The following is a 27,465-nucleotide window of genomic DNA, read 5'->3' as shown; positions in this document are numbered from 1 at the left end:
TTTTATTTCTGCCAACTTTGTTAGATATAAATGGAAAACATTCTAAAGAGAAAGCAATCTAAATGGGGACCAAATATACCAATACTACTTCCTAAAATACAACCTTTCTTTTTTCCATTAGTTAGAGCTTTAGTATCTTTTCCACCTCAAAATAAAAGACCATAAAGTACCATTTTAATTTCCCCTTTTTAGTTCTATTTGTCTAAGGTCCATGCGATGACCTCACCCTATCACTACGTTCCAGTGTCAGTAAGGAGGAAGTGAATGCTCCCCATTACTTTCTCCTTGCCTTGTGCTAAGTCAGAAGGCTGTCAAATATTGTCACATGCACTATGCCATGCATCTGTCAGTTAGGCAGCTCACTTGACTACCATCATAGGAAAACTTGATCTAAACGTGAACTATACCACTGTTACTTTTTTGCCTTCACTGTATATTTGTACAGATAAAGAATCCACATGTAGGTTGAAGTCCCCTTCATCTCAGAAGATGTTCCTAATTCTGATGTTCTGTTTTAACCTACTGCAGCATTGATAAAAACTCTTATTCTCCTGTTTGCATTTTTACTGAAGTCTTTTATATACAACACTTTTCTCTGATTTTTACCTCATTATAAAATTCATATTTCTTGGTTGTCAGAAAGAAATTGAGTACATCAAGCTGGGAACTAGTTATCTGACATACTGAGATGGCATATCAGCCTGGAGGTGTAGCTCCCAAGATGGAAAGTTGGAATTATAGATACCACCTACATTCATTCATAAATAGGAGAAGAAATAATGATGGAACAGAACAGTGATTTTCAAGTCAGTGATTTTTGAAGCAAAGCGTCTAAATACTATTTTAATTTTTAAAATGAACTTATGATTGAAGATATCAAAATTCACTAGAGCTCATTTTCCACTTTTACTACAAAGTAATCTCACATTTATTTTACTGAGAAAAAAGGAAATACTAATTTATAAATGTAATGGTTCAAATAAGAGGGTTTACCTATTTTCTTAAAGCTCTATTACCAATCATACTAATCACACTAATTTAGGTGTTTTGCTATTTGAACTTCAATTTATTCTTTGGATCAATTTCAGGAGATATATGGACACAGACTGTAACATTGGTTTTTAACTAATTATGAAAGGTTTCTTAAATTATTTACATAAATTTATTTCACTGAAAAAGTAGCACCATTGCACTAATGTCCTTCATAAATCATTTTCTGTGCATTATTTATTTATACAAGTAGTTTTAAAAATAATCAATGGGTTCTTCTTTGACTCTATGCCTTTCTCCTTACCCTTACCCTGGAATCCAATGCACCATTTTCATATGTTCAGGAAATATGAATAATGAATTTACCTGTGTTAGTGCACCTGTACATGTTTCTTTATTGTTAGTGAGAAGCTGTGCAGAATCACAGCCTTGAAGAACTTCAAGAAGTGAGTAAATTCTGTTTCCTGTGTCATTATTCTCCAAAGGAGCCTGAGCTGCATTATATCGTAAAGCTGTATCTTGATCTATAACAATGATAAATGAAGCAGCTTCAGGTGGCCTTGTACTCTTTAGTGCATACAGCTTTTGCTCAAGAGTAGTAAATGGTACCCTCGGGCCCTGAAAAAATTAATGCAGAGCCTGAAAGGTCCAAATTACCACCAGGGAGAGATTTAGACAGAAAGAAGTAGATTCCATTAATACCTAACTAAGTAGTTAATTAGCAAATAAAATAATGATAAATTAACTAGTTAAACTTGTTTTTCTTTGTTCATTCTGGTCTCCATAGACATAAAGAATAACTATACTCTTTATAAAAATATTTATAAATTTTAAAGTAGTGTTCAAGGCTTCCCTTTGGTTTCTAATATCTAAAGTAAATATACACTATTCCTTTAATATTTGCACATAAGATCTGTTGTCATCCCTTTAATCAGTATCATTGTGTCTTCGCTTTATCCAAATTGTTCTTCATTTGTTCACCAATGTTAACCTGATGGACTATAATGGGCTTAAGAAGTACTTCATAACCGCATTTTAAAATGAAATCTTAGTCTCATGAACAGATTGGTATCACCTTCATAAATAGTAGATCTGAAGATTTGGTAATGAACAATTGTGATCACAGGTAACTATTCTAAAAAGTTAAAAATTTCTCTTGTTTATAAATCAAATTTATGAATCAGAATCAATCTAAAAATAATAGTTATGGTAAAAGAGTATTTTAATAAACACAAGATATTCTATCAACAATAACAGACAATATCCTAGGCCAACATATTTGACAAATATATATACAAACCTTCAATTGATAGAACAACTATCAACGCTCAACTGTAATTTGGCTTACTCACCCATAATTGGATCTACCTCTGGAAGAATCTCAACTCTACAAAAGAGCACAAAATTACTACAATTTGCTCTGCTTTGTTAGTGTGGTAGCCACTGCTTTGTACTTCACAGTTTTACTACAGTGATATTTGAGAATCTCATTTGAGATTGCTATAAATAACTACTAATGCAAGCATAACAAGACTAAACACACATACAAAAAGAGTCAAATGAAAGACAGAGTTTCATAATACATTTTCTCATCCAGTTACCTGCTTTTCTCTTTGGTACTACAAGTTTCTTGAATAGTAAGGAAAACTAGCCATTGAATAATTCTAACTTTCCTAAAGAAAGGGACAAAAAGATTTCTATGAAATAATATGTTTTATAAACTAACGTGAAGGGTCAAGGCAGCAAAAAATTTCATCAGTACCTGTGTCATAGTTATTTTTAATGTTGCTGAAACAAAATACCCTACATCCAAGTTAAAGGAAGAAAGGTTTATTGTAGCTCACAGTGTGTAAGAGTTTCAGTTCATGGTTGGCTGTCTCCAAGGAAGGGTGGCAAGGCAGGTGGGGGCATCATGAGGAGATACAGTTCATGGTGGGCAGCAGTTAGAAAAGCGTGAAGTAGTGAAGAAGCAGCCAGTGATGACAGCAGCCCTTTTTCTGTCCCTTATATTCTCTCCAGGCTTCGCACCCTTAGGTTGAGCCTTCCCATTTCTACACCTGGAACTGTGCCAACCCAATCAGTCGACTAATTTAGTAATTACACACCCTTGATTTCAGCATCACATGCTTAATCACAGTATTACATACATGATCTCAGTATCACACATTCTAGATCCACACCTCTGAAAAGCCCCACCCATGACTGAATGAGGCTTTAGGAGAGTATCTAGGCACAAACCATAAAACTTTTTTTTTCATTTGTGAGAATCAGCTATGCCCGAATTCCCCCCGTTTGGGGGGGTACCAGGGATCGAACTCGGGTCCATGTGCTTGTGAGGCACGGGGCAGAACCACTGAGCTAAATCCCCATCCCAAAAGCAATTTTAATCCTTTGAAATAACCCAGATGGTGGATGGAAATCAAAGTGGTTTTTCTTTATCCTTGGGCAACAGGTGTGGCCCAATTGGATAGATAGTATTTAGATGTTCATGAGGAAGATATATATATGTATACATATGTATATATACAGATTATATATATATATGTATAGATATATATACACAGATGATATAGAAAAATGGAAAGATACATAGATATTTACACATATATAGCATTATACATTACATATGCTTAGCCTTATCAGATTGTAAAGCTACCCTGGAGGAAAAAAGCTAGAACTCTCTTGATGACAGTTTTCACTTCCACAGTAAAATCAGCCAAGTTGATGTGAATGTTATTAGCAGTGTTAGATAGCCACACTTAAACATATCATAATCGAACGTTAAAAGGCAGATGTTCTTGGAAGTAAGAAGACAGAAAAAATTCATCATGTATAAGAAATTTGTGTTAAGATTAATACTGGAATTTTGATCAAATCCATGGAAGCCAGAAGACAGTATACTAAAAGTGCTAAAAGAAAAATTGCCAAGTAAGAATACTCTATTCAGTGAAACTATCCCTTAAATCTGAAAATAAGAAATTTCCACATAAACAAAAGACAATAATTTATCACTATTGTTACAAGCAATACTAAAGAAAGTCCTTCAGGTTGAAATAAAAGAACACTATACAGGTGAATTCATGTGAAGAATTAAAAAGTACTTGTTAACTATGTGGGTAAATATAAAGGATAGTTATATGTTTTTTACTTCTTGCCTCTCCTATTTAATTTAAAAAGCAACTACATAAAACAAGAATTATAAAATTATTATTTTTTCCATTTAGTTTATTGGTATATTTTATGTATGCAATACAGGGTTACATTCATCATTGGGATCTTGGACCTTTACATGATGAATCTTGGTTCTTATTTTTTCCCCATTCCCCTTCCCTCCCTTCATCCCCTCCACCCTTCCCTATTTACAAAGACTTTGTTTCCATTTTTTCCCTTTTCCATATTTTTCTTTTCCCTTCTTACCTTTCCCATACACCTCCCACTTCCCCTACTCATTTAGCCCTTTTCTTCCCATTACACAATATCAATTACACATTTTGATCCTTATTTACACTTTTAGTTTTTCACACCAGAGAGACGATTCAGTATTTGCACACGCGTATCCTATTAAAGAATGAGAAACGAGAGACATTTATAGCTAAGTGGATGCACATGGATGCCAGACTCAAGTTAAATTATAAAACGATTTGATAAGCTTACAATATATATAATTTATATGATAATAGTATATATAGATTTAATCTGATAATAACATTATAAATACAGAGCTATACAGAAGCAAAGTTTTCACAAACTTTTTATGCTATTAGTATAACATTAATCTGAACTAGTGTGCCATGAGTTTTTTACTCTTAATCTTTGGGGAAACCCCTATGAAAAAAAAATTAAATACAGCTAAAAAGAATTTGCCATGGTGGTTCATGACTATAATTTCCAGTACCATAAGAAGCTGTGGTTGGAAGATGCAAGATTGAGCCCAAACTGGGAAATTTAGTGACCTAGTAACACTCTGTCTCAAAATGAAAAATAAAAAAGGGGCTAAGAATGTAACTAAATATGAAAGCCATGGGTTCATCCCCCAATACTAAAAAAAAAATATACAGTTAAACAAATGATAAGGGGTGTTAAAACTAAAAACTATTTTTCACAAAATAAAGCAGTCAATATAGGAATGGAAGAACAAGAGGATAATACCAAAATCTCAGACATAAATTCTGCTTTATCAATGATTATATTAATTGTAGATAGGTTAGAAACTCTAATCAAGAGGCAGACATTGGTAGGTAAAATTTAATTTTAAAAAGATAAAGCTATATATTGCTTAGCAGAGACATCATATTCAATGATATGAATGAGATGATATAATAAAAGGATAGAAAATATGAAAGCTGGAGTGGATATAATGCTTTCTGATAAAATAAACTTCATTTGAAGCTGTGCAAAATAAAGGAGAAAAAGCACAACATGTGTCCATCTACCACTTTCCTTATAGAATAAGTAGAAGAGTGAATTTTAGAGAGAAAGGAACATGAATCATCATTCCTATTTCTTGATTATTGGAGAAAAAAGTGATTGGTTCTGGGATGTTCATCATCTTCTACTTTTTGATCAGAACCAACCAAGCTGGTTCCCTTTTCCAGTAACTTTCTCCCTCAAAGGATAAGCCTGATCCAGACGTCTAACACCATAGGAAAGTTTGGTCATCTTTAAATATTATATAACAATATAGAAGGTGCCTTTATGTGTCTGGTTTCTTTCATTTGATGTTATGATTATGTAGTGTATCCCTTTTGTGACTGTAAGTATAATTTGCTTATTCTAACTATTTAGAATTCCATCATGCAATTATACCACAAAAAATATTAATCATTTCTGTAACTATTACATTTTGGTGTATTTTCTAGTTTGAGACTAATATGAAGAGTACTGCTATGAATATTGATGAGTACATGTATTTCTTTTTAAAATATAACTAAGATTGGAAATGTTAGATCATAGGATTTACATGTGGTCACCTTAGGCTGACACTGCCATATATTTTCTAAAGTGGTTGCTTTGAGGCACACTCCCTCAGGTGATGTATGAGTTTTGTTTCCATAGCCTTACTAACAGTTGCTATTACCTGTTTTTCATTTTCAATTTTCTCATGAGCATTCAGTAGCACCCAAATGTGATTTTAATTTGCATTTCATTAATGACACCTTATCACTTATTGGTCCTTGTGACTCCTTTTTGCTGGAGGTCTGCTCATTTTTCCATTTGGAATTTTTGTGTTTTTTCTAATTGAACTGAAAATATTTTTTTCTCAAAGTATAGGTTGATTTTACTTCTCTAAGTGGTGCTTTCTTCAAGAATATATATTCTAATATAGTCAAGGCTGGAATTTTTTTGCTTAATTATTTGGGCATTCTTTAATAAATATTTCTTAATCTAAAATTTGAAGATATTCTTTTTTTCAGTTGTTATCTTTTTTTAGAGCAGCACAACTCATAGAAGCTAAATCTTGGAAGCAGCCCGTGGATAAAGAAAATGTGGTATTTCTACAAATGGAGGACTATTCTGCCATAAGAATGATGAACTTGCACTGGATATTTAGCTCAGTGATTCTGCCACCTACCTTTAGGACCTGAGTTTGATCCCCAGTACAAAAAAAAAGAATGATAAACGAGTCACTTATAGAAAAATGGATGCACTTGAAACCTTAGTGTTAAATGAAATAAACCAGACACACAAGCATAAACATTATGTAGTTTTTCTTAATAAGAAACCCTTTATGTAAATAAAAAATTGGAAGATATTATGTGCTTCATCTAAAAGTTGTATTGTTTTACCTTTAACATCAAGGTCTTCACTTAAAATATAATAGAGTTTTCATTTTTTTTTTTTTTTGGTGCTGAAAATTGAACTAAGGGACTTTGTACTAAGCTACAACCCCAGACTATTTATTTATTCACTTTAAGACAGGTTGTCATTAAGTCTCTAAATTACCCATACTGAGCTTAAACTGGAGGTTCTCCTGCATCAGCCACCCAGAGTGCTGGGATTACAGGCATGTGTCACAATGCTTGTTTACAGTATATTAGAAATACGTTTATATATCCAGTTGACCCCTTAATAAAATGATCATTCTATCCCCTTTGCTCCCTGGTGTCACCATTGTTGTTTAATCTTGAATGTGTCATTTCTACTTTCCTTTTTGCTGGCTAACTGAATTCTAAAGATTTTATCTGGTAAGCATGGATGCATAGAATGCCACAAGCACAGTGCCCGGGAATAAAAACCAAGAGCTGTTATTATTTTTGCTGTTTCTCAGTGATTCATATCACAGCTATGCTGAATACATGTTTCTATCTCATGCTTCTTTTCCCTTTAAAAAAATAAGTTTTACTAATCAGTCATATTATTCACAGATTTAAAAAACTGAAACATACAAAAAATGAAAATCCTATTACCAAAAAGAAAAGCACAATGAAATTTTTAAGAGTTTTCTTACAGATCCATCTATTATTAAAATTTAATTCAAAGTCACTAGCTACATAAAAGCACAGGAGTTTGTAATAAAAACACAAAGTTTATTCCTGGTTTATCAAAGTATATATTCAACAATAGTTAAAACTGCATAAGAAAAAGCATCTAATATGAATAAGTTAGTTCTGAAGGATCTCATTCTGTCAATGACTATACATCTTTACAAATAACAGAAGGACACACAAAGATTTACAGAGACGTTAGGCTGGCTAGAGATCCGAGGAGAGGAGGAAAACACCACAGACTGGCCTGTCTCCCCTCATTCTACCTGCCCAAGGAGAACCAGGCCCAACACCTTCTGACCCTCAGCCCAGTGGCAGAACATAGCACAATAAAGTAAAGCCCTCCTCCAGAGAGAACAGGAGCCCTGCCAACAAAGAGTAAACTAGGGAATTATTCTTTTCTCCTATGCCCAAAACTGTCCAACTTCTCCTTTCCTGATTCTCCACTGGGAGACACCAGACAACTTGCTCATGCAGAGAGCGAGGGGGACGCCCTATCAAGAATAGGAGTCTTGTCATGAAACTGTCTCCACCCTACAGGCAAAAGTCTCCCTCATCTCACATAAGCATTTTAGGTGGCCTGGTCTGGTCTGGTCTGGTCTGGCACCACCAAAAATGAACAATCAGGAAATCTGGCGACACCAAGAAAACTAAACAAAATAGACTACATAGGATCTGAAAAGGGTTTAAAATCTATTTAAAAAGAGTGACTCACAGATAAAGAGCACATGGTGATTACTAAAGACGGAAGGGTGGAGATGGATGCTAGTCAAAGATTATAAAATTTTGATTGGATAAAAAAGTCCAAGAAATCTACTGTACATTGTGATAAGTATAGTTAATGTATTGAATACTCGAAAACTACTAAAAGAATAGATTTTAAGTGGTTATGCCACAAAAAGTAAATATATAAAGCAGCAAATGGCAAATCTGAGATAAATAGGATATTGGAATTATCTAACAAAGATTTTACCATACCCAGCATAAAATTCTTCAGTAAGCAATTATGAATACCCTTGCAACAAATTAAAAAGAAAGCGACATGCAAAATAAAAAAAGCAAGTGAAAATTATAGAACTAATAAATATAGTAACTGAAATAAAACTTCATTTAAAGTATTCAATAACAGGATGAATATGAGAGTGGAAAAAAAAAGTCAATGAACTTGTAGGCAGAACAACTAATTACTCTATCAGGACAAGAGAGCATCAACAAACCTAACCAAATTACATAGAGCTTCAGAAATCTGTGGGAAAAGATCCAGTGTTTATATCATCGGAGTATTGGATGAAGCGAAAAAGAGAAGGTTAAAATATATTTAGATTAATGACTGAAAATTTCCTAAATTTGCTGAAAGATATACACATACAATATCAACAAATTGAGCAAACTCCATTGAAATAAATTTCAAAGACTCCATACCATGTCATAATTAAAGTTATGAAAAAAAATAAACCAAGAAAAACCTTGAAAGAACATAGAGCAAAACAACACAGTATCTTTTGGTAAATAAGTGTTAGAATGATAGCTTTCTACTATGGAGACTGAAAAGAAGCCTGATATTTTTCAAGTGCTTAAAGAAAAAGAGTACCTGCATTGTATAACCTTTGGGAATGGAGAAAGAAATAAAGACATTCTTGAATGACATAGTCTAAGAGAATCTGTAACCAACATACTTACTTTTGAAGCACAGCTAAGAAATATGTTTTAAATAGACAGAAAATCATAGGTAAGTGAGATGGGAAACTCCAGAAAGGAAGGACACAGTTTTAAAAACTATATTTGATGATCAAAGCAAAAATTAAAATGCTATTTTAGGGTTAGGAAGATAACTTGATGGTATAGCATTTACATAGCATGTGTGATGCCCTGAGTTGGATTGTAGTTTGTGTGGGGAGGCAAGAATTTTATATATAATGCTCAATATATGCTCAATATATGCAAAGAAAATATTCAAGTTAATTTCATTTCCATAATAAAAGCATAAAGAGTCTTAAATGGAAGTTTTCTACATTTCACTAGAAGTTGCCAAATGTCAATACCAGAAAATGATAAGATTTATGTCCACCTTATGATAACAGAGCAAGCACTAGGACAAACATCCAAAGAAATACTGTATTAGTCAACCTGAGCTTCCATAAAAACAGTATGTGCTATGTAGATTAAACATTAATTTACTTCTCACAGTTCTGGAGGTTTAAAAGTCTAAGATCAAGGTGCTAGTAAGCTGGATTTCATCCTGAGATTTCTTAGCTTGCAGGTACCTATCATGGTGCTATTTCCCCACATAACCTCTTCTTCATGTCAGTATTGCGAGAGAAATCTCCCTTACTCTTTGTATAAAAATGTTAATTCCATCATGAGAATCTCACCCTCATGAACTTCTCTAGACCTTATTACTCCCAAAGGTCACATCTCCAAATGCCAACAAATTAGAGGCCAGGGCTTTGAAATATAAATTAGAGAACACAATTCAATCCAAAACATATATTCAATAACTTAAGCAAGTAAAAAATGAAATCCCCCAAAATGGTGAAGTAACTCACAGGAAGATAAGAAAGAGAGAGAGAGTTTAGAAACACATGGAATAAACAGAAAAGAAACAATATGACAGATTTAAGTCCTATAATAGTAATTTCAATGCAAATGTTCTAAATACAGCAATCAGAAGACAGCTTAATAGAGTAGATAAAAGCATCACCCAATCATACGCTGCCTGTAAGAAACTCAATTCAAAACAACATAGGCATATTGAAAGTAAAAGGTTGTAAAAAGATACATTTTGCAAACATGAATTTTTTAAAAAGGTACACATAGTACTCTACCTTTTTTAATGCATCCATGACACTTAATCTAATACACAATAGTGCCTTCTTCATAAAATTGATGTCTAGAGTTTTACAGAACTTTTTTTTTAGTTCAACCAAGCTATTCTTCAAGAATTAAGTGAAGATTTTACTGATAGATTTTTTTAAAAGAGTTATTAACTAGAATCCACCTAGATGAGCATGCTAATCTGAAATTGAGGGCAGAAGGTTGCTGGTTAGAAGACAAACCATAGCTAAAGGAAGCACTTAGGTAGGCAAGATGAGTCAGATAAATAAGCTCCTGCTTCATATTTTGCATTTGAAAGAGTGTTATTATGAATTACAAAAATAGCAATAGAGTAAGGGCAAGCAGAAAGATTTTTATCCTGGATTCCATGGTATGGCTTGTGGTTCTGCTCTTTTCAACATCTGTCAGCCTCCATCAATAAATGCTTGCATAAAAATTCAGGCAATTATCATTTGAAAGGCTGTAAAATTGTCCAAACAGTGAAATTCACCTTCCTAGGTGTAGTTTGACAGTTAGGATGATAAGTTAGCTCCAAATAAAGTTAGCCTTCCGTAAGACATGCTTATATTACTGTAATAAACTTCCTGCGACATCAGATGCCCTTTGGAGGACCAGAATCCTTATCCAAAGGACCCAAAAAACTGTTAACCAGACCTGACAGCTTGCAGTGCACAGCAGTAATAAAAGCCCTCAAAGGAAGGCAGCGAGTATTGTGGGTATTCTTATTATTTGCCTTTTCCTTTCTCCCTAGACCACTATAGAAAAGTGAAGTTTTCTTTTTCATTGTGTAGGGTTTTTTTTTTTCAAAACATACATGGAAATATACTACACTTTCTACATTTTAGGACACTCATGAGATGTTAAACTAAATCTAGTTTAAACATATAGTGAAATTCTGTAATTTCCCCCAATTAACTTGCAAAAACTGCCATAGATCTGAACTTAGAGATGACTCTCAACTGGGCCCTCTATAATTTAATAAGAAGAGCCACAGAAAGTTTAACATGACATTAGGGTGGAAATGAGTATCAGCCTCATATCAGCATCTCCCATCATCATTCTCATTAGCATACTAATGTGGATATATAGTCTGACCACAACCTTTCTCCTCAGCCACATTCTCACCCCAGCCAGATGCATAAGGAGACACGGTCTTGGAACAGATTATAAGTAAGTTGACTTAACATTTCCAACACGAGATTATAGTATGGCTTTGTGGGATTTAGAGTAGAGAAAAGAACAGTAATTGGCTTACATCATCTTCCCAAGTTATTAATTTTCTTCATTCAATTTAGTACAATTTAGTTCAATTTGACAAACATTTATTACACAGTTGGTATACGAGGTAATCAACAGTTCCAAAAACTAGAAGGCTGTAAGTAGCTGTTGGTCATATAAAGGAGTATATTAAGTGGAACAATGACAATATCACAGGGTAAATCCTCTTTCTACTTCCCCTTCCTTTCTTTTTTTTCCCTTCATTTACTTTCTTTTTTTTTCTTTCCTGAGGCATTCATTGTCTTCTTCAAAGACATATTAGCAAGTTCACAGGTTGATTTTCAGCTGTCATTTCTATGGTACAGTTCACTTAGCAATAAGAGACATTTCAATATTTACCATACAAAGAGACTCTTCATTTGCAGAATTCTAGAGGGCAAGGGGACTTCTCAAGGTCATCCTACACCTTTCTGTTGCACACAGAGCAAGCACCAGCCTCTCTCTTGTTAGAGGTGTTTCTCATGCTGCCGTTTTCTGTTGCCAACTATTATGTAGTGCTCTTGATTTTTATCTACTTCTGTACGAAAACATGATGGAGTGGGCTTCTTCCCTAGGTTATTTCCATAGCTACAGTATTTATTACATCAATGTTTATCACTTGGGTGTCATTTAATGAATATCGGCAGGAAGGAAGGAGGACGTGGAATGTTCACGGAAACAAGCTGTGGCATTAATTCAAATGGATGGGAAGGACAAGCCTATACATCCACATGGCCATATGGGGGCTGTTTTAGGGCGCTGAAGCAATTAATTTTGTTTAAAGACAAAAACTTAGACAAAATGGATCTTTTTTGAGAATTGAAATTATAAAGCATGCAAGGCTTCAGATCAAAATGCTATGTTATCACCACCTCCCTACCTTCTCTGAGGAGTATAATAGCCTTACAAAGGCCCACTTATTGAACTCTTTCCAATTTCAGATATTTCCTATCTCTTTTAATACCTCATTGCTTTTGCATCAATTACAGACTGACCTAAGCTGCACTGGAAGTAGCAGTGATATATAGTGGAACCTATTTAAATGAATTTCTGATGAAAGAATAAAACTGCTAAAAGAATAAATTTACTGCACACAAATTTATACAAATCCCATATATACTGTGAAATCCCCTGAAATGAAAAGCTGATGAAAGATTAAAATGTGAATTAAAATCCACCATACTCATGAAATATAATGATGATTTGACCCACTAAATGAACAGCCTAAATGAAGATATAAATTTGAAGAGCTCCAATGTATGTCAATTTTAAATGTGCAATGAGCCAGCATAACACAAAAATATAACATGGCTTTTGCTATTAAAGAAATACATTCTTTGAGGAACAGGCCATTATTTAGAAATACCCACATTGGTTCTTTATAGAATAAAAACCAAAATATCCTGTTTCTCCCATAAGGTAGTATTATCCATTAACCTTTTATTCTTTCTTAAACCTTTCTCAGTCTTGCTAGGTCATGTTTCAGTTTGCATGTAGTAACACCTAAAATGCAGATAAAAGTTGGGACCCTCTATGGCAATTTCTACCTTTCGGCAGGCATCCTTAGTAAACCTACTTTATCTTGTATACAGAATATATAAAAGCAATACTGGGTTATAAATTTTTGGTGAGATAATATGGAGTTAGCCAAGCAATTCCTTGAGAATTACTGCTTTCCCATCTAATTCTCAATTTAATGTTAAAAAATAAAAACTTTATTATAAAGTCCTTAATAATTAAAATACGTTTTCAGACAGTTTCTTGCCCAAAGGAATTATAGGTTCAAACTTAGTTTAGGGCATAAGTGATATGTGTTTTGTTGGTAATCAATCTAAGTCTTGGTCACTGAAAAATCATACTCTCTAATTAGGTCCAACTGGAAGTCTCTGGTCATTGCCAGGAAAAAAATGCAATTGCACTGTGGAAAACTTCCTCCAGCAGCTCTCTGGCCTGTGTTCAGACAATGGCATTAGAGCTATTTGCAATAGAAGCCATGGCCAGGAAGAGGACATTATCTGCACAAGCACCTCAGCAGTGCCCACATTTGTGGGCAGCTAGATAAGGGCATATCAACATTCATTCAAATGGCTCTAATAACCATCAAATGATACATAACTTGCCTTAAATGACCAAGAAGAGAAGGTTTTCCATACTAATGAAGTCTGGCCAGTTCTGAGCTTATTTTTACAGAGAAAGGGAAAAGTCGCTCTTGAAAAACTTCCTGAGTTTCTGTAAATCCTAGTTATTCTGGAGAATGGTCATAAACTTCATTTGCATTCTCAAGGAGGAGGGAGTCCTAGGGCCCAGTGCCAATGACCCAGAGTGGTCTGTGATGCTGATAGGCATAGCCTTGCCATAAATGTCTTGGGTGCAGCAGTGCTCTTTAAATTACTCTGGTCTAATATGCCAAGTGTTTTCACTTCAGTAGCCAACCTTATTTCTACATCAAGGTTTAGGTGCCTTAACAGCAAAAAAACAAGTCTTGGTTATCTTTACAATTCTAAGGATTTCTAGGGAAATCTGTAACCTTCAAAAGTGTTTGATAAACTGAATTAGTAGACAGCAATTTTAACCTCAATGAAGTTATGAGTAAATATGACTTAGAGCGTTAGCCTTCTCTGGGGCTGTTGTCTTTTTTCATCAATTCCTGAATATTTTATAGAGTGTCTCTCATGAGGTATTAGGCACTAGGAACCTTATCCTCAGGAGACTTACTATCCATCAAAAATGTTCAAAGCCCTTAGCCAATTGTTATTCAGTGATTGTTTATGGTGCAACAGCTACGACAAAACAGGACACAGAGTACTTGCAGCTTCATTCTGAGGGACAGCTGATGAATCAAGTCACCATTACAACTGAATATGACAAGTGTTCTGAGAGAGGTAAACAAGCAATGGGAAAGAGGAAGTATATCCAAACTGAAAAATGAAGGATGAACAAAAAGTTAAGTAAGTAACATGACTGTACACCAGAGAATTTTTAGCTCATTTTGGAGATCCACCATTCTAATACGTGAAATTATGTCTTAATTAACATACATTTGTATTTGTCAAATAAACAACTGGAAAGAAAATAAAACTTTACCAAATACTTCACAATTTTTGGATAGCCAGTGTGTTCCCACAAATTATGAATTTGTTTTTATATAGAGCTACCAAATATATTAGGTATTATCATGTTAATTACCTATTGATATTACTATTATTCCTAGGGCCAGTTTAGGGTTCAAAGACTTGCAATACTTGGAGTCATAGTATAAAAGTATTTTGAAATCAATGAGTTAAATATAGTGAAAGTATTATAAATTATTGAGGATTAAAACATTTATACTTTAAAAATATAATTAAAGGCCAGGCATGGTGGTGCACGCTTATAATCCCAGCACTCGGAGGCTGAGGCAGGAGGATTGCTGTGAATTTGAGACCAGCCTGGGTGGCATAATGAGTTGCAGGTCAGTCTCAACTACATAGTGAGACCCTGTCTCAAAAAAAAAATTAAAAATTATCATAAAATCATCTATTTATCATGGATATTAATTGAAAATTCAGGATTCATTTTTATTCAAATTAAATTTAAAATCTAAAGATCAATTAGAATTATAGAGCATTAACTACAAAAAGTATTTTAAAATATAGATATGAAATAAACATTAAAATCAAAGGGAAAAAATCTAAGAAAATCTGAAAAGTAATTTTTGAACATCACAAAGATTATTTTCCCCAAGTAATTTTTTTCTTTCAAGCAACAATTTCTAAATTACATACATTATGAATTGGAAAATCATACAGATCTCAAATTCCACAGACAGCTGTCTTAATAATTCTGTTTATCTTTTTCTTAGTTAACAGTGTCTGCTATTATTAATTCCATTTGATTTGTTTTACATATATGAGTTAGTTTCTACTTTATGTAACAAATAAATAAAAGAAAAAACAAAGTCAGCAAGATAGAACTTTAGTTTTCTACATAACTTTTTGAAAATCTGTGTAAGAAACATTTGTTGCTTATAAAGTCCATAAAATTGTGAGAGAACCTAACTACTTTAAAATAATAGGTTTACAACCTTCTAGTTGTCATCCAACGTAGCTCCTAGTATTCTGGCATAAATGAATGGCCTGTTAATGTTATAACTACCAAATAAGACCTTTAAAAGATAGTTACTTGTAGTTTGTGCAATATACAATTGAAAGTCTAAAGAAATATCTCAAAAGCAATTTATAGCTTATTTCTGTAAGCATAGCATCATAATATTACTCTTTTTAGATTGTTTTCTGGATCATGTACAATAAATCCAAAAATAGCAGGTGATACTTAAAGTCTAACATCTCCAGTATTACTAAAAGCCAGAATTAACTGTGCTGGATAAAAGTAACTAGGTAATATGGTACATGTTCAGTGCAAAGGTGATACTTTGGGAGTACATTTTATATTTCAACTATAACATTCAGATTATTACACAATCACTGGATTCTTCAGCTTAGCTCTTTCTTTCTTTTTTTCTTTCTTTCTTTCTTTTTTTCCTTTTCTTTCCTTTTTTTTTTTTTCAGAGAAAAGATCTTGCTGTGTAGTCCAGGATGGTTTTAAAATCATGGCAATCCTGCTTCAGCCTCTGAAGTGCTGGGAGTACAAGCATTTGCAACCACACCCAGAAATTTGACTTTTATATGGTAGTTTCCATCAGTAATCTTTAAATATTTTTTTTTTAGTTTATAAAAATTAATTTTATTAGTACATACCTATAGTACATAAAGTTTACATTCACCTTTGGGAGTAGGTACATGTACATAACATATCTTCATTTTTTGTTGTTGTTTTCATTGAGTTTATTGATCCTTTTTACGTATACAGTACAGTTACATTCATTATTGGGATCTTGTACCTTTACATGACAGGTCTTGGTTCTCATTTTTTCCCCTTACCCCTACCCTTCCTTCACCCGCTCCACCCTCCCCTGCTTAGAGAGACTTTGTTTTTGTTTTGTCCTTTTATCATATTTTTTTCTTCCCTTATTTCCTTTCCCCTACCCTTCCCACTTCCCTACACCATTGAACCTTATTTTCCTATTTCACATTATCAGTTATACACTTTGGATCTTACTTACACCTTTAGCTTTTCACACTAGATAAGCTGTTCAGCATTTACACGTGTGCCCTATTTATTTCACTTAAGCATATGGCCTCAATATGCGCCCATTTTCCTATGAATGACTCTAGTTTCTCATTCTTTATGGCTGAGTAGTACTCCATTTTGACAGGAAGAATCAAAATAGTGAAAATGACCATATTTCCAAAATTGCTATACAGATTCAATGCCATCCCAATTGAAATTCTAACAGCATATTTCACCAAACTAGAGAAAATAATCCCAAACTTCCTTTGAAACAAGAAGAGACCTAGAAGAGCAAAAGCAATTCTAGGCAACAGAGACATGATCACAATCCCCAACATGAAACTATACTACACAGCCACTGTCATAAAAACAGCATGGCACTGGCAAAGAAAAAGACCCAAGGATCAGTGGAATAGATTGGAAGATACAGAAACAACTCCAGATGTACTCAGCTTCCTCATCTTTGACATAGAAATATTTCTTATTTGTTCTCAAAACAAAAAATCAAGCACAAGAAAATATTTTGTGAAATATATTATAAATTTGAATGAATTTGTCTCTCTAGGGTTCCCTCAAATTAAAGTTCCTAGTCTGGAAGGAAATGAATTTAACAACAAAAGACTGGACCCCTATAAATATAGCTGGGAAGGTTTTTAGGCTATTAGCTTAGTATATAAAGTCAATATTAGTTCCTTATCTAAGTAGTTCCCATGGCAATCTAATTAAATTTGTATTATTTTTAAAAACCAAGGCTTTGGCTCCCTAATTGATTTAACCAATTATAATCAGGTAAAATAAGACAGATCCTTGTTAAACCCATGTACATAACTATATTACCAAGAAAAGTAAAGACAATGAAACATTTGGAAAACCAGGAAGTCAGTGAGAATATTTTTAGAAGTTTTGTTTCAGCTTACAAAAGCAGAGTTTATTAAACTCGCTGGAGTTGCTATTAGTTTAAACAAAGACTGGACTTCATAGCATATCCAGGAAATATAAAAATAAGACAATATTCCAAATGCATTCCTACAGTAAAAATTTCTTCATCAGTCGACTAAGATCTATTTGATTCACTTTTGGTCTGCTGGATCTTGTGTTACCAGCTTCACAGAAACATCTACTTTTCAATGAAAACAAGTAGTAGAAAATCAGACACTTCCACTGGTATAATTCGAACACTAACTTTTTCTTTAAACCCAGATAGTAAATATTTTACAATTTGTAATCCAGATTTCTTGTCTCAAACCAAGCAGTAGATATTTATGGGAAGCATAAATCCCCACTCTAAGTCACTGTTATGGCTTGAATCTAGATGTCCCTCCAAAACTTCATGCAGTCATAGGTGAAGCTTTTCTAGTATGGTTGTATCTAGAGTGCATGATGTCAGGATCAAGGATGCCGTGCTGGGATTGATTCATAGTGTGATGCTAGGATGAAGGGTGCCCCACCCTGACTGTGAGTACTACCTGCCCTATGGGTGGGTATCCTGGATAAGGGACAGAAAGAGGGCTGCTGCTGTGGTTGCTGCTTGTTGCTTGCTGCTTTCTACTTCACTGCTTTTCTGCCTTATGCCTGTCATTATTGTTTCTCCTCTGTGATGCCCCTCAGCCAGGCCATCTTACCTTGGAGCCAACCCTTTGTGGACTAAAACACCTACACACTGTGAGCCAAATAAACCTTTCCTCCTTTAACTTTGGGTGTGGGGTATTTTGACTCAACAGCAAAAAAAAAAAAAAAAAAAAAAAAAAAAAAAAAAAAAAGACAACAATGCAGAATGAGCTTTGATACATCTGAGTACTGTAAGGAAAAGGAGTCTGTAGAGGCAGAGAGAAAACAAGATAATGGCCTTTCTAGCCAAGCCTGAGTAGATAGAGTTAAAACTTTACTAGAGAAATTCCCCCTGGAAATAAGGACGGAGGTGGAGAAAGAGAAAAATCAAATAGAAAAGACACAAGATATCACAGGTTTCATTAAGGAGTAACCAGAGAAAGGGATAACAGATAGAGTCAAGTACACAAAGTTAAACGTTGAGAGAGCTGTCTGTCCCTCCCCACCTCCAAAACAATGCAGGGGAAACAAAGTAGGGGTGGGTGACTAACTTTGGGAGAAGCTCTTATTCAGTATGCATTCATCCTGATGGACACACACACACACACACACACACACACACACCTCACTCACTACTCTAGGGCAGTGAAGGTGACCAAGTACCTACCCTAAACCCACTTATTTATCTCAAAGTGCCAACACTATCATTAAACCAGAATACTCAGAAATTAGTTTAGAAAAAGCAACTCATACATTAACTTCATTTGTCTAAAGAGAGAACCACAGTAACATGCATGACAGGTTTGTCACCACTGCACTGGGGTCACTACACTAATCACTCTGGAATCACTATTTACTACAATAGGTATCCACACAGACCCCTTCATAACTATAAGCTAACCATGAATAGGAACACTCCCTTGACAACCAGCTGCCCACCCTGGAAACACGACCTTTTCAAAGAAAAGTGAACAACAGAAAAAGCTACACATAGACCATCCAAAGCAAAGATTTAGGAAGGGGTACCAGGAAGCCAATCAAGTTATGGGAAAGGTCTCTGACCTCCACAAGAGTGGCGAGAGATGTAGACGCCCCTACTCAGGTGATCCCTGCTCTGGTTCTTATAGGAATAGCTATCTATACTCTTCACTCTTTTCCAATAAAGTCTCTTGTATCTTTAATGAAATACTGATACTGAGTTTATGATCTCAGTGAGCTACTCACCCCAGCTGAGCAGTGGTACTTGTACCCCGGATGGGACAGCATCTAAAACTCTAGTTCTTTATCAATGATCCACACTCTTTCTGTACCTTCTAACTGTCTCAATATGCGTACCACAGTAAAACAAATTCTGTCTGAAGATGGAAGAGAATTAATGGCTGCAGTTAATTTATTGCTAATAATTTGCAAATATAAGAATCTGATAAGGTTAGAATTATGAATAATGCACTTAGTAGAGATATATGATTATTTCTGTGACATGAAAAACAAAAGATAATGAAACCATTTTCCAAAATGATTATCAGTGTAATGACCAGGTTTATTTTCAGAAAAATTATTGAAAGTTAATATCTGACTTATAAAAGAGATGAACAGATTTAAAGAAAAAAACTCTTATGACATAGCATGTAATGATCCTGAGACAAAATATGCATCAAATACCAAGAATGCCAAGTAAAGAGGGTCAGTAACTCTAGAGAAGGGTCTAAAACACTGTATAAGTCTGGTGTTCATCTACAGTTTAGTAACACTGGTCAAGAAAATGGCAGCCTTTGTTGGGTGTGGATTTGATTTTGTTCTACTTACCAGTTACGAAAACATGCTTTTATTCTTTTCTAGGTGCTGGCAGAACTCATGAGACCCCTGAATCAAAGACAGTGGACTTTATTATCACACAAAAATGAAAATGTGCATTATTTTCCTTTTGCCCAAGACCCACAGGGCTGAAAGAAAGGCCTCAGGTAGATGTGATATGTATACAGTACAGGATTTATGTCACAAACAGAACGCTGAGTTTGTGAAAAGCCACTGCCTCTATGCAAAGGAGTAAACAGGCCTAGTCTTTGTTACTGGATCTCTCAGAGTAACTTATAAGAACACAGTCTTGACAATTGGCTCAGGGAAAGGCCAATGAGGACCTCAAATTCTTGAAATTCCATTAAGACGTAGGAATATGAGAAAGCTGTCTCTCCAACACATTCAGATGAAGAAAGTAAGATTGTAGACAACTAAATGTTTGAAGTAATAACTAAAATTATAATAGATATCAGTGGTTAACATATCACGTAAAGTACAATAAGACTCTGATAAATATAAAAGGTCTGAGAGAACTATTTTATAAGAATTTTGATTATTTCCTCAGAGGTTGAAATATATAATTAAAAGCAAAGTATTGACAAATATCCAAGGACCTTATATAAAGCATACTAGTCTTAAATTTTTATATTAACAAAATTTAGCTTTATAAATGTAATCTAGGAATGACTGAACATTTTTTCTAATTCAACAACTTTTTCTGTGCAACTCTTACAATAGTATCAAATCAATAAAATTCATTATTTCTGGCAGTTCTTTTTACAAATAAAAGGACAAATCTTCACAATTTTCCAAGAATCCTCTGGGAAAATTTCTCAAAGAGAGTTTACATAGCCTAAAATTTTTATTTTTTTCTATATTAACTAAATATAGGAAAAATAATCAAAGCATTTTTATAGGAAATTTAGCACCACATTTGGAGATAAGATTGTGGTGCCTGAGATAAAATGATGACTTACCTATTTAAGAAAAGTAACAGTAAAGCAATTAAAAATGAATGTGAAAATTAACATGATTGTAGAAATACTAGTTCTTTGTAAATGAAGATTCTTTGATATAAGAACCTTATATGACAATGAAATTAAGTCAACCATAAGCTCAAAAAGTTATGCTGGAGAAATATGGGGTGGGGTAGGGACCAGCAGGGTTGTTTTGTTGTTGTTGTTGTTGTTTTGTTTTGTTTTTTGAGATAGGGTCTCACTATGTAGTTGAGACTGACCTGGAACTCACTATGTAGCCCAGGCTGGTCTCGAACTTACAGTGATTCTCCTGCCTCAGCCTCCTGAGTGCTGGGATTACTGGCGTGCACCACCACGCTAGGCTGGGACCAGCAGAGTTTTCTAGATTCTTATCTGTCATGAATTGGACAATTGCCCTAAACAAGACAATTGGTGTTTATAAAAGATTACCTTTTATTTTAGGGCAAAAATAAGAAAAAGGAGAAGAGGCACAAAAGAAGTGCTCAGGGAGAAAGAAGTTCTTTGATAAGAGAGAAGACATGTCCTGCAAACAGAATGCACAACTAGAAGAACAGGAAGGCAGTGCTTCTCAAGCACCAGAGGCCATCCTTCAACGCCCCTTCGATAGCTGCTCCAGGGGGCCCCATTTAATCTTGTGCAGGAAGTTTGACATTAGTCGTCTAGTACTTTGCGTTCTGGTGTCAGAAGATTGGTATGGGGTACAGGGCGGCTCAGCTTGGTCTGTTTCACCCTCAGGTGCAGCTGTTCTGTGCTCCTGGTTAATACACATGTCTCTTCAGTTGGTAGGTTGTGCCCACGGCTCCAACCACAAGAGCCATGCCCTTATCTCCTACTACGCTGTCTCGTGGATTACATAAGAAGAGAAAGAACAACTTCCCATCTTGTAAACAAAAACAGTCAGCAAACTATGATAGTAAACTCATGAATGTCAAGTAAACTTTGCTACAATTTCAACACATTTCACAGCTTCTTTTTAGATACAAGTGTTATAAACCATGGCAAAAACATATATACTTTAAAATTTCAGTCTGCTTTATGTTTCTTCATAGTGTGGGTCAAACTGACATTTTATTTTGACACAGATATCAGGAAAATCATCTGGGCAGAAAAATTCCTAAAATATTAATGTTACCATGCAATATAGCATTAATGTACAGCATATAATATGGCTTTATCAGTGCTATATTAAAATTAATTAATGACTATTTTAAAATATCTGTTTTAAATTCTAATACGGTAAATATTGATATCTGTAACTTGCTAAACAAAACTTCTTTGACTCAGTAAGTTCCAAATGTTTAGGAATTGCATTAAAACAAGAGTACCCTTTCTCTCAAAACTTAAGTATACACAGAGTTGTGTTTTTCTGTCACTGCTGCTCTCAGTATAATTTCAGACATTCAAGTTAATTTTAACAGTAACTGAATAACCTGTCTCATAGAATACTAGGGCGAAGGAGTGGCTCAAAACAACTGTCTGTTACATATATTTAGGAGATGATCAAAGCTTATGGACACACGTAGCATGTCTTTCTACAGCTGCATCAGTATCTTTTCCCGTAATATGGCAAAAATGAACACATTTATTAACAAGCAAAATGCATGATATCCTACAGCATATGAAAAGAAGGGTGTAAAGTTGAATCTAATGACATCTATTTCAATATTATATGTTCCTTAGAAATTTTCCAACTATATAGTGATTACCCTCAAATTTTAACAAATTAATTAATCTTATTTCACCTAGTCAGTACAGGAGTTTGAAAATTGCCTTCACACTTCCATATTATAAAACAATTGCTGTTAAAAATAAAAAATTTTCAGCTGGGCATAGTGGTACACACCTGTAATCCCAGCGCTCGGGAGGCTGAGGCAGGAGGATCCCTGTGAGTTCAAGACCAGCCTGGGCTACATAGTGAGTTCCAGGTCAGTCTCAACTACATAATGAGACCCTGTCTCAAAAAACCATAAAAATAAAAAATAAAACTAAATAAAAATTTTTCAGAATCATTAATTCAGATAAGTACAAATTTACTTTTTGCAGTTATAATCATTGTGTAATTGTAATATTAATTTGTTTGATCAGTAAGCTTGAATAAGTTTAGTAAAAACAAGACTAATAAATAAAATGCATACTTTTATTTTAAATAATATTGATAAATCAGAGAAGACATAACTGTTTTTATGAAACTAAAATTATCAACCTAATTTCATTCACCACAGATACATCTTTATTACACAATCATGAATTTTTAAATCATTCCCATGTTAATTTATATTACAATGTTTTCATTAAGAAATTTAAAGTATTAGAAGTTTCTTTTTCTTGTTATTCTAGGAATTTTAGTGATATTTATTTTAATGTGTTTGTAATCTTAGAACTCCTTTAATTTTAGAAATTTTATAACCTAATTTATTAAATATCACCTAAAGGTTAGATGACAATTTATACTGTCACGAAGAGCTAAATAACCTAGAGAGATTTTAGCTTCACACTTGAAACATTAGTCACAGGTTGATTGTAAACAGAAAACCATAGAAATATCATCAGTCCAGAAATCAAAAAGCTGTATTCCTTCTCAATGAGCATAAAATTCTTAAGTACCAGGCATGGTGGCACATGCCTGTAATCTCAGAACTCAGAAGGCTGAGGCAGGAGGATCACTGTGAGTTTGAGACCAGCCTGGGCTACATAGTGAGTTCCAGGCCAGTCTCAACTACATAATGACCCTGTCTTAAAAGCAAACAACAAAAAAAAACCCCAAAATAAATAAATAAAATAAAATAAAATTCTTAAGTAATAGGAGCACAAAAACAGACAAATCAGCAAACAAAAATATTAACAAACCAGATTCCTTACTCTCTCTTTTCCAACAGTGATCCCTTTCCCATCTAAACAGATCATAATAGTTCCTAAGCCAAACTCTCAGTCTTTGAGCCACCAATTTCCATAACCTATTGACTACACAAACTAGGATCAAGAAAGAAAGCATAAAATAATTCCAAAGGAAAAATAAATCAGAAGCAGAGCTTAAGTAAATTTCTATTTTTCTTACAACTTGTGATTCCCCTCTGACAATCAAGAAGAGATGTGTCTGCACTCTGTACCACCCTACAGTACAACAGGCTAGGAAGGCAGATTATAGAATAGGTAAGGTGGAACCACTTGGCCCTAAAACTGTTCAAGCAGAATTTTTTAAGGAGGCCATAACCATGACCCCATGTGAATACAAAGTGAACATATGTCAAATATTTTATTTCATTCATCATTTATGAAGGAACCAATATACTGTTTGTATAAGAGGTTCAAAGGATTCATTGAAGAGCCAAATATGTAGAAAGCAGAAATATTGAAATACATTTACAAGTTAATATAAAACTGGCCTATTTCCTGAGAGGGAGGAAGATGGAGAGGAAGATCAAATGTGTTTCCACTGGGCAAAATTTGTTTACATTCCCACGGATATGAATTATTTGCATTGCTATTAGTTATCTACAATTGAAAGGGCTCTAAGACAACAAAAGTCACAGGCTATCCACAGTCATAGAGTAAGATAACCCTGAAAATGTATTAGACATTTTGTTTCTGGCATATTTTATAATATTTTTCATATATCAAAAAGAAAAAGTCTTTAAAACTATCACTCACTTTTCACTTTATATTAAATTTTGAAAGCAGAAATTATAAACTTCAAAGAATATTTACAAAAGAGTTGTCTCAGTTGTGAGAAATTAAGTCTTCCAAAAAAAGGAAATCAAAACATTCAGGTAAACAGAGAGGACCTCTTTCTTAAATAAAACTTATAACCTATCTATAGTTATGATTTTGTGCAATCCAATTGTAGAATGATTCAAATTTTATTTATGAGCTGGGTATGGTAGAACATGCCTATAATCCCAGCACTCCGGAGGCTAAGGCAGGAGGATCCCTGTGAGTTCGAGATCAGCCTGGACTACATAGTGAGTTCCAGGTCAGTCTCAACTACTTAGTGAGTCCCTGTCTCAAAAAAACAACCAACCAACCAAACAAACAAACAAATTTTACTGATGAAAGGAATCTAAGAATTAGCAGATCAAATAATCTAAGACAAGCATGCGAGTGTGAATAAGCCTTGATAAGCTGTTTAGATAGAATTGAAATCTGCTCTAACAAATACCCAGGAAGTTTGAAACAGTAAGTTTTTGCCCTCTCATAGGAAGGCCTTGGACTTACAGCTTTCTTGACTGTTTCTCCTTCAAACAATGATTTAGAAATCTGAACTCTCATTACACGGCTCTGCCACCTTGAGTCTCTCACTTCCAGTCTTACAGAACAAACAAATAAAAGATCTGCCAGGAAATTTTAGGCACTAACCTTGGAACTGACTTTCAGTATGGCTCTGGTGGTATCTTTGAAGTAGGCACATGGTCGAACTGAAAAGAATCCTGCAAAATGTATCCATACTGTATGCACAGAAAAAGGCAACAAAGTTCTGAGCAGGTAACCTTTCACTTCCATGATCATCCTTACTGATATAATTAATTTCCCATTAAGAGTAATTTCTTTAAACACAGATAATATTTTGGCTTATCTCTTTCAGATTCTCTTAACTGTATCTCTGTGACCTTTTAGTTAGTGGGAATGGCCCAGCTCTGACTGTCACCCTGAAGACCCGATCTGGGAGGTTCCTAACAAGAGCTACACCGCATTCACAAAGGACAACAAATGGAATAAAGGAGGAGAGGAGCAGAAATGGGTATCAATGCGTCTTTCAACGCTTCGAGCATCATCAGCTGTTTGTTTCAATATTTTGTATGTCATCAGCACTTTATCTGACAGCTCCATTTGTTCACTTTTCATACTTCTTTTGAGAGGCAGCACGCAATAGTTGCATTTTCGAGCAGCTCATTAATCTTCCCTGTTAAGGGAAGATTGGTCCTCACCACCTATCATCACACCTCTCTCGTGATGTGACATCATTTCCTCATTTGCTGGGATAAAAGCCAAACAATAGAAAATTGCACAAGCATCCGAATTGCTACACTTGTCTATTTGATTTGCAGAACACCTTGGAAATATATAAGGGAGAACCTAGTCACTGATGAAGTGCTATCTACCCTGTCCCCACACTTGAATTTTTTTCTAGAAGGTTCGTGCTCAGTATTGAGAAACTCGAACGTGCCCAAGTCAATTAGGTGGCTTACCCAGTACATTAAACTCAGCTGTGCCATTCAAACCACTTACCACACAACAGAGGAACAGCAGGTCTCTCTCGTCCTTCAGCATCCCTGAGGAGCTTCTCTTCTGCAACACCGAATAATATTAGCCATGAGCTGATGGTTGCATTTAAGGCAATTCTGGCAAGTTTCCTTACAGAACATGAGCTGTGAAAGTTGTGATTTTATTTATAAATAACACATGAGTTAATTCCTATCCAGAAGGTGATGCTGAAACACTGCACAATGGAATGTGCTCAGAAAGGGTGTCACGCAGCAATGACCTTTCACAGGTCGTAAGCATGAAAAGTTTACCTTTAGTGGAGTCCTCGCTCTTCCTCTCTGTCATCTCATCTTGAAATCTGAGTATTGGAAACTGTAGGAAAAGTAGTTGATTTTGGCATTATAGCAGTTCATCAATATATATGTGCAACTGCGAAACATACTGTTAACTAAATTAGATGAACTTGTTTCTCTACAAGAAGACAGTGAAGTGATGATGGCTTATAATTTGGAAAGAAAATCCTGTAGTGTATTTACATTGTTTGCTCTCAAGCCATACTGGTGTGAAGACTGAAAAGGAAAGAAAGAAAAAAACTATAAGTCTCCACAAACAGGGGAATGAACAAATTGTACTGCCTTCAAATGACAAAATAAAAGTGGTAGAAAGAATAAACTACAGCCATGCCTATAGAAGGAAAAAGTCAAATGAACAAATAACATGTTGGTGTAAGATTATTTGCATAAACTTTAAAATATACAGGCCTATGATGTACTATCACGGGTTCCATGTAGTTAATGTATCAGAAGCACAGTGTTACAGTGGGTGATATTCACTTTATCTTTGTCTTTACATGTACATAAACACTTCAAAATTAGTAAAATCATCTATATGACAATTTCTGCCTTTAGAAATTAAAAATCTAAATATGGATAAAAGACTTGTTTGAGGTAGAGTACTAGGGATTGAAGTCAGGGCCTTACATGGTAGGCAAGTGCTCTACCACTCATCTACAGCCCTAGAATTTTCATGTTGAAAAAGTAGATAAAAATTCAAAATTAAAAATGCATAAATTCTGAATGAGTACACTCATAATATTTGTGGAGTCTTGTAGTGAAATTTTCTTTATGGATATATTTACAAAGAGGTAGACAAGGGGCCGAGGATTTAGCTCCGAGGTTCGGTGGCCTGCCTTGCAAGCACAAGGACCTGAGTTCAATCCCCGGTACCAAAAAAAAAAAAAAAAAGAG

General features: G+C 34.5%; 1 long non-coding RNA gene across 1 annotated transcript in view; it reads left to right on the top strand.

Annotated features, from left to right (window-relative positions):
- LOC104877264 overlaps positions 1-22,055 on the top strand; it is a 314,343-nt gene extending 292,288 nt beyond the window's left edge. Inside the window, exons 7-8 of the long non-coding RNA XR_784552.2 lie at positions 20,064-20,185; positions 21,461-22,055. This is a non-coding gene — a long non-coding RNA (uncharacterized LOC104877264). The remainder of the gene's footprint in view (positions 1-20,063; positions 20,186-21,460) is intronic.
- The last annotated feature ends 5,410 nt before the right edge of the window (positions 22,056-27,465 follow it).

This window comes from Fukomys damarensis, unplaced genomic scaffold (assembly GCF_012274545.1).
Source record: "Fukomys damarensis isolate Sample0158 unplaced genomic scaffold, DMR_v1.0_HiC HiC_scaffold_24, whole genome shotgun sequence".
Taxonomy (NCBI): domain Eukaryota; kingdom Metazoa; phylum Chordata; class Mammalia; order Rodentia; family Bathyergidae; genus Fukomys; species Fukomys damarensis.
This window is presented reverse-complemented; position numbering and strand designations above follow the sequence as displayed.